The sequence below is a fragment of the Crocodylus siamensis genome, chromosome 15 (assembly GCF_052110815.1).
Source record: "Crocodylus siamensis isolate JL-2025a chromosome 15, ASM5211081v1, whole genome shotgun sequence".
Taxonomy (NCBI): Eukaryota; Metazoa; Chordata; order Crocodylia; family Crocodylidae; genus Crocodylus; species Crocodylus siamensis.
The window spans coordinates 22,172,572-22,181,995 of record NC_143409.1 but is presented as its reverse complement, the minus strand read 5'-3'; positions in this window follow the sequence as shown (position 1 = coordinate 22,181,995).

Genomic DNA, 9,424 nt, shown 5'->3' with positions numbered 1-9,424 from the left:
GGAATTTCCATCCTTGGAGATTTTTAAGTCCCAGCTAGACAAAATCTAGTTGGGGATGGTCCTGCTTTGAGTGGTTGGACTAGATGACTTCCTGAGGTCCCTTCCAGCCCTAATTTTCAAAGATTGATTCTATGAATACCACTAGGTTGATGAACAAGTGTCTGCTTTCGTGTTTTGCTGTATGCTTATCCACTAATTTTAGGGTTAAAAATAGTCCTTTGTAACCCTAAGGGTTAGTAGTAGGATTCCAAGTTCTCTTACCTCTATATCAAGTGTATGTCATAGCTATTCAGTAGATGGTTAGGTTTGCTTTATCTTTTTTCTGGACACATGTTCACTTAACACCCCCCCGCAACATGATATTAATTGGCATCCTTTTTGACACCTGCATCAAAGGCCAAGAACTCAAATAAGCATTTTGGATCAATTCTACACTCCCACATGAATTGCCAGAATTTGACCCATTTTTTGACCAAATTCTTATCCTAAAAACAGAATTGAAGCATATAGCGGCTAATTGCTCCTAATCTTATTCTGTCTGTTCTGAACTACATTTTGAAGAATAATGAATCTGGAACTTTTATGTCATGTCATGAATCCAAATGATAGGGAAATGAGCTGTTTGAACTTGTATCACCAAGCAGGCTTCAACCAGAGAGATTAAAAATGTATTTTAAAGTATAAACTTAGATACTATGTGTCATATCATTGTTTATAAAAGTCTTTAACACTGGCAGTCAGGATGGGTATTAGCCTTACCAGAGAGAATTGTAAAGTATCATGTTTCTACATGTTACAGTGGTCGGAGAAAATTCCTGGATGTTACTATTGCAATCAGAGCTGCTGAGTATGTTGTGGCCCGAGGGCCCTGGTCCCCCTTGGGAAGAGGGATGTCACCTGACATGTGTAAAACTTTCCACGTCCATCATTTTAGTGCCCCTCTCCTCCCCCCTTGGCAAAAATAAAAGTTGATGCCTATTGCTGCAATGCAGACCTTGGTTTCCCAAAATGCTTCTTTTTATTAGGTAAATAGATACACAGCTTCTTACTTGAGCCACTCATGGTTGTAAAGGCACAACTCTAATAAAGTTTCAGTTTCACCAGAGGGATTTTGGGTCTGGCTCAGTCTCCAAAGTCGGTAAATTTAGCCCAGGAAGGAGTACTTACTAGGTGATGTATCCCTCTCAAACAGTCTTTACTAGCAGGCTTCCATGCAGAGAGGATGGAGATGGGCTTTTTCTCTGTGGTGGTAGGGCTAGAAACAGCGGCCTCAAGTTGGAGTGGAGGAAATTTAGGTTGGAGATTTAGAGGAACCTTTTGACTATGAGGGTAGTTAAGCATTGGAACAGGCTACCTAGAGAAACTGTGGAATCTCCATCCTAGGAAGTTTTCAAGAGCAGGTTGAACAGACACTTTGCTGGGATGGTTTAGTCAGGGAAGATCCTACTTCGAACAGATGATCTTATGAGGTCCCTCCTAGCCCTATTTCCCTATCCCTATGATCCCTGTCCTGTGTTCAACGGATTGCAGAATGGCCCATTTTCAGCATGAGGTGTAGACGTCTTTGTACTAGCACATTTTAATAGGCTTAGGATATTGTAATGAATGATGACATGAAAACATATATTTTTAAACTTCTAACTTCTAATATTCTAAAATAACACCATCTTTTGATTAGAACACAATGCTCATAGTGCTTTTCAAGGCTGATTGGTAAATTCTCCCCAAAATTTACATTACTCAAATTTCAGAAAATTTAAACATGTTTGAGTACTTTCTCAAGGACTTATTTCCTACTGTGGGTGAAGGTGAGTACTGAGAGTCATGATTCCTCAGTCTCAATTTCTGAAACTGAGTAAACCTGTAACTTGTGGCAATTTCACTTTGCATTATACTTTAAACACCTCATCTGTAACATGGGAATAGCAAGTTCCCTACTTCAAGGAAGTAAACTCAGGCATAATTAATATTTGTAAAGTGCTTTTAGATCTTTAGCTGAAAGGATATAAGTTGGCAAGTAAAATTTGTGTAATATAATTTAAAGTACATTGTGTTATTCCTCCAGGAGGAAAAAAGAGAAAAACCTGGCAGATATAGTTGCATTTTATTTATACAGCTGAGATGATGAAATTTCATTTCAAAACAGTAAGCATCAAATGTACAAAGATCCATTTGCAGCTGCTTTAATATTAATTCAGAAGCTGAATCTAATCCTTTTACAAAATATAATTGCGTGCTTTCTGAAATGGAACTAAGTGCCAATTTTCTTAATGCAGTTAGCACCATGCTTAATATTATAATAATGCTGATTTATACTCTCCTCGTGTTCTTTTATGTTATTGCTGAGCGTGGAAAGAAATAATCTCTGCAGCAGTATTTGGTGTGACTGAAGATGAATATAAACACAAACATATTCACAGGCATTGGAAGATGCTATTTCTGAATGTGGTGGTTTGATCCATAAGTGCCAAGAACCCTTCATGGCGGATGAGTGGAGTGTGAAATTCAACTCCATTTACAGATAGTTACAAAATAAGGGTAAGTTTTTTTTAAAGAGCTAAGTGGATGTTAATCAATCAAATCAACAGGAGCAATATTGCTAGAACTGAGGGGGAGAGATTTTCAGTTCTAACTAGACTGTGGACTAGTGCGGATTGGGCCAAATTCATCTTTGGTGGAATGCAATTACTTGGGCTAGATTTGGCCCCAAAATGGCAAAAGACTATTATGAGGAACTAGTTAGCTTTAATGCTGACCAGCTTATAAACATCTCCCAGGTCTTCAAATGTAGGAAAACCCACATTACTAACGGAGAGAAATGATCGGTACCTAAATCAACTTTCCCCCAAAAGCAAATACTACACGTGTCAGTAATGGAAGGACTGTAGGACTATGGACCACCATTAGGTGAGTCCCAGAGTATAAAGCAGAAGTATAAATTGCATATAAACAAAATTAAAAGAAGTAGTTCACTACCAAATTAATCCAATTATCAGGTAAATTAAATCATATCCAATGAACTGGTAATTCCTTATGCTCTCCGTTTAATAGGGTGGGAAATAGAAATCTTATTTAGCTATCAGATGCTCAAATACCAAGGCAGGATCTGTCTCAGTGCCAACAGATCTATTTAATTTTCAGTCAAATAACTAGTAGAGGAAAGGACATGTCACTCCTGTATATAGCTGATACTTGAGATAACAGCTTTGATGCCAGTTAAGGTAGCCTTCATAACTTACTTGTGTTTAGATGATAGCCTGTTTCTCCTTACACATTTAATTAATACAGCTCAAGATCTGTAGGACCACAGTGATCATATATTCTGTCCTCTGCATAACAAATATGATGGAACTTTCTTGTATAGCTTGTTTTTGAAGTAGAAATACCACCTAATCTTCATTTGGACATTTTCTGTGGGAATTGCTGAATTAGGCGTAGCCCTTGGTAAATTGTCTCAATGGCTAGTTATTCTCACAGTTAAAAAAAATAAAGCCATATTCCTCATCCCCATTTACCTCAACAAGACATTTAATGACATATATGTATATAGAACTATATATAATGACATATATATATATTAGGTTTGTGCAAATAGAAAACTATTTGATTCAGATTCAGCTGATTTGGAGGCCAGCAATTTGATTTGGATTGCTTTTCCGAATCAATTCAGCTGAATTGGCTTCAGAAGATTCGGCGCCCATTTGGAGAGATTCAGAAATTTGGCTATAGAGTATAATAGGGAATCAATGAAATATCTATAACTGTCATTTTTTGGCCAATATGGATGAAGTTTGCTGGGATGGTAGTCCCTGCTGAGTCCGCAAAGTCTAATACGTTTCAAGGAGGTGGGTGCAGGGGGTTCTGGGAAATGGTACCTCAAGCTGCTGACCAGCAGAACTTCTGACATGGCTTACAGTGTGTTTAGGCGCAGGGGAGTGAAAGCTGCAGCCCTGCTAGGCCCTGTTGTGGCCACAAAGCCTGCCAGCAGTCAAGGGGATAGGTGCAGGGGAATTCTAGGTGCTGGGGTCCTGCACCTCCAGCTGCTGACAGGCAAATCTTGTGACATGAGTGCATGTGCAACTGACTGTGTCTGTCTTAAGGCACAGGGGGGTGAAACCTGCAGGCCTGCTAGGCCCTGCTGTGGCCACAAAGCCTGCCAGCTGTCAAGGAGATAGGTGCAGAGGGGTTCTGGGGCCTTGCACCTCTGGCTGCAGATAGGCAAAACTAGTGACATGGGTGGGTGACAGTGTGTGTGTGTGTGTGTGTGTGTGTATGTTAAGGTGTACCCTTCCTGGTGCTGGGGTCCTGCATACAACTCAGTAGTGTGCCCCAGTGAGGCCTCCACCTCCCCTACAGCCTCAGTTGGTCTACCACTTTACATGACAACAAGGCAAAATAACTTAGTGACTCGGCACCAGCAGCATCTCAGGAAGACAAACTGTCAGCCCTTCTTTCCTCTCAAGTGGGAGCAGCTATGTCTGTTAGGTGCACCCTCACTCAGTGACTGTGTTCAGGTGCACCATTCCTGGTGCTGGGGTCTCTGCACAACATGGTGGTGTGCCGCAGTGAGGTCTCCTCCTCCCTTACAGCCTCAGTCCCATTTTCAGTGACTGGCTTTCTTGCCTGCATTGAATCTGCAACTTTTCCCCACTGCTCCAGGGTGGCCTGTCTCTGCTTTGCAGGGCATAGGGGCTTTGGAGTGAGCGGGGGACTTCCCTTTGGGCATGCTTGCGCGGGTGTCAGATTGAGAAGGAAGAAGGGCAAAGGGGTGCTGCCTCCTGAGATGCAGCAGCATTGCCATGGTAGTGAAATGTTTCACCTCTTTGCCCTGGCTGATCTGCCTTCAGCAGATAGCAAACCTGGGATCATCTGCCAGCTCAAAATGAGCCCATACTATGATACTCCCCCACTTCTGGGTTGAGGGTGGAGATCCTGTTTTATACCCCTCCTCAGCAGGCTAAGGCACAACAGGAGGAGGAACTGCTTCAGCTGAGCCATTTGGCTGAGCCTCCACAACCTCCTCCGAGGTGCTGCTTTCTGGAGAAGGAGACCTGGGTCTAGGGGAACTTTGAGGGGTGTGGAGCACAAACTTCTGATTCCTCCTTGGTCCTCAGAATTGCTTGAGCCAGGGCGCTTAGGTCCTCCAGTTCCAGCTCCAACTCCTCCTCTGGCTGTGGGAGGCTCAAGCTGGGAAATGATGTTGGGGTGGAGGAGACAGTCATTCAACTGCTGATGCCTATTTCTAGAGTTAGGGAAGGTGGTGCAGGCGCAGGGACCTCAGGTACTGCTTCCACCTCCCTGCTTCCACTGGCAGCAGGAGCCTTATGGCTGCTTGGGAAGAGGATGCATCTATGTGTGGGGTGGGGGGAAGGGGACTTGCAGCTCTAGCTCTCCCTCTAGCCCCTCTCCCTACCCTTCCAAAAGACCTGGTACCCGCTTTTCCAGCATGCTTCATATTAATCTTTCTTGTGCTGCAAAAGGTGTGTGACTGTGTGTGTCTGGGTTCTTCTTTTTTTCTGGGTTGTGCGATGTGCAATTAGTATCCTTTGTGATTATTGATTATGTGTTGTAACTAATTTGTGTGTTGTTCTTCTGTGGTGTGTGTGTGTGTGTGAGTGACTCTTCTTTTTATTCTTCTTCTAAGACTTTGAGTTCTATGTTGTGTGTGTAAATCTCAATCTGAATCTCTATCTGACTTCTTCTGTATTGTCTTTACTCTGTATGTAACCTAACTATATTATTAATAACTAATAGCTACTATATATAATCTCTGAATCTCTTCACTTCTTCTATGATGTGTGTGAGTGTGGGTAATATGTGCTTCCCTGCACAGTGATGGATCACACTGCCAGGGAAAACACTGAGCTTTCTCTTTCAGAAGTATTGGGGGAAAAAACCATAACAAATACAAATTGAAAGAAATTAATTGGAAGTAGAGAAATGCTAAACTAATCTAATCTAATCTAATCTATATCCTATCCAATCCTTTCTAACAGCAAAAAGTAGTAGGCTACTGACTAGAAACCCAGGCCAGTAGCCACAGTACCTTTGAGACGCTGTTGCTCAGGCAGAAACAGCTCAGAAAAGGGACAAAAAAGCCTGCAGAAGAGCCTTTTATGTTGTTTCTATGTCCCTCCCCCAGACACTGTGATTGGAAGGGACTCAGAGAGAAATCGCACTCACTGGCCAGCTCTAAAGATGTTGGTCCTTCCTTCCCTGCTCCCCTTCCCCTCCCCTGCTCCCCCTCCCTCTTCTAAGTTTCTGTTTCCCCTCAAAGACTGCCTTCCAAATCTATGAATCGCCAAATCTTTTCCAAATCCTTTCTTTTAAAGTTTAAAGCTTCGAGTGATTCGATTCAGATTCGGGGATTTGGCCTCCTAATCGGGCTGAATCTTCTCCAAATCAAATTGCGAACCAAAGCTTTAATAATATTAGGGCTCAACTCTTCTTTTTCTGTCAAGATGAAGCCTAAAGGAGAAGTGCCTTGATTTGAAGGTAATATTTTCTGCCTTAGGAAACTGTTTTCCAATATTTGTAATAAATTCCAGAGGTGATTTAATATTGACAACAAAGGTTCCTATCATATGTCATCCAGATGGACGTCCTCCCTAGATCCTACCTATTAAAAGAGAGAGAGAGAGAGTCCAACATCCTGCTTAATAATGTAATTTGGTCGTTTATAACAGATGCAATTAAAACCCAATATTGTGCTTAATCTGCTAGGGCACTGACCACAGGCATTCAAGATAATTTATTCCTAAACTGCTGGTACCTTGAAAACAGATAATGTCATTTTTTAAGATATCCCTAGTCAATTGTTGCTAAATAGGTTATAATCAGTGTTTTTAACATTCCAGTCATGTAGGTCTTCACATCAGGCTTCAGTAATTCAGAAATAAGTCAATTTTATGTTCATGAGCAAGCAATTCTGAGTTCTCTTATTTTATTACCCAGGCACTTTGCACTGGTGTATTGGCAAAGAAAGGATTTCCTCTCCATATCCTTTGGTGTCTTAATTAATTTTGTTCTAAGAGTATTGATTTTGTGATAAGTGAAGGGTTTTTTTAATATGCTCCTTTCACCCATGTTTTTCCTTGTTAATTTAATGCCTTCCTGACTAGGCTAATGAATCTGTCTCCTAATACAGGGGTCAGTAACGTTTTCTGGTAGGGGGCTGGAACAACCTAGCTCCTGTTGGAGTCTGGTGGGCACTAGGACCTGACCACTGCTGCTTCTGCTCGTCACTCAGCCCTGCCTCCCCTCCGCTGGAGCCCAGGTACTCAACCTTGACATGATGCTGGTAGACCTCCTCTTCTGCCAGAGCCTTGGGCCCCTGACTCTACTGCAGTGCAGGGAAAGCCCCCCTGCTGTTGAATGAGACCAAAGCCACAGCTCTGTTCAACAAATCCAAAGGCTTTGCAGGCTGTAGTGTTTCAAACCCTGCCTTAGACTGGTTCCTCTTCCTCAAATTGTATAGTCCCCTTTCTTTGTGGAAGGTAAACTTATACTTCTTTAAACCAAAGTTTTTGACCTGGTACCACTTACGTATCAGCTGTTCACTTCCAGAATCTTTTGCCTTCTGTCTTCATAGAGGTTTTGCATTTGTAGAAGGTGCCTGAAGGAGTTCTTAGATTATCTAGTCTGTATAACAGAGGCCGTTATGCTTCAGCTGGATGTTTCTTGATTAAGCCTATAGATTCTGCTCATACTAAACATTTCAGACACAGGCAGAGAACAAAAGAGAGCAAGGGCCAGCAGCACCCAAGGTCTCTGACATGTCAGGAGATTGTTTAAGTCAGAGATGCCCGCAAGGAACCATATCCCATGCTGCAAAGGAAAGCAAAAAGAGGCAGATGTGTCTCCAAGGGTGGGAGACAGAGATTAACCTGCTGAGCCCTATGATAAAGGGATTCCAGGGGAGGAGGATTCCTTCTGGTCTCATGGAATAGCAGTTGCATCTTTTCAGTGTTGGGGAATGACGCTTGTCTTTACCTGTTTTTAACTGAGTATCTGATCTCCTTTAATACTAGCTCAGGGTAGGGATAAGAACAACAAGAAGGGATTTTTCAAGTATAGACTCAGCTACCAGGAGAACTGAAACCAGAATCAATGAAAACTATATTTTGTAAATTTCATTGAATACTTGAAGAGTGAAAATGTCCTACAGCATAGAGGACATTCTGGTTTTCTGCGACACTGTCCCCTGTTGATACACAACCCAACACCTTTATGTCCTATTTTTCTTCGATACAAAAATAGAGGACAAAAAGGTGTCTGGTTTTGTATCAATAGAGGGCAGAGGGCAACTGGACTGTTCTCTGTGATGGCCACCCTCCATGTGCTAGTTACCTTAGGTTGATGGTTGAAATAATTTGTGTTCTACCTAAAAACCCTCTCTGAGAAATGAGAATCAACACATATTGAAAGCTCCTTAATGACACCCTGTTAAATCCTAAAACCATTACCTACTTTTCACTTCTTCTAGCTAATTCCAGCTAGAGTGAGGCACTTGCTGACTAGAAGACTGAATAATGACTGAATGAAGAATTTAGAATTTGCCCTTTGAATGCAAACCCTCATACTTCAATAGTCTATGTTAATATATAAATTGCTTTTGATGCAAGTATAAATTTTCTGTGTATGCCATCTGCTGGGCTCTGTTCAGAATACAGTAACAACTCTTAAATCTTTTCCATTTCTCTTCTTACCTAAATAAGATTGCTTTTCTAAGTAAAGAGAAATGAGCAAATGTATGAATAATGCAATGTTACCTCATGTTATGAAAGCACTAATTGGAAATAGTGACTGCAATACCCAATCTATCATTTTCATATTGAAATTTTCATTCCCGCACATTTTTTTAAAAAATGCATTGGTTCTTCTAAGGTTGTCTCTGCATGGCACAATTTGATACTTTATGGAGATACCTCAGCTAGCTTTGGAAGTGTTAGCTGGGGTACTAGAAACAGACTAGCTGCATTAATGCAACACTTTGTATCTAATTTATAAAAGCATTATTTAGCTTCAGAGTGGGATCATAAAGAAAAACAAACATTTAAAAACTTTTTGTTTACATATACCAGTTTTATTTGATGAACAGTACATTTTCTAAAAATGTACTTGAATGCAAGGCCTGTTCAACTGCAGTGCTGCCAACTTGTTAAACCCTGCTATCAGTTTCAGTCTAGGTTAATAGATTTAACACTAGTGAAATAGTTACTGCACATTAGTGAGCCTGATTTCACTCTAAAAGTCAAATAACTTTTCACAATAGCTGATGATGAAAAATCATTTAAATACACAGTAAAACTATGGTACAGTAGCACATATGTATCTAAATTAAGTAACCTATTTACATCCATACTCCCATTTTTGAAAAGTTTCATCTTTTCTTGGTTTCACCTGTAAATATAGGAAAATATGT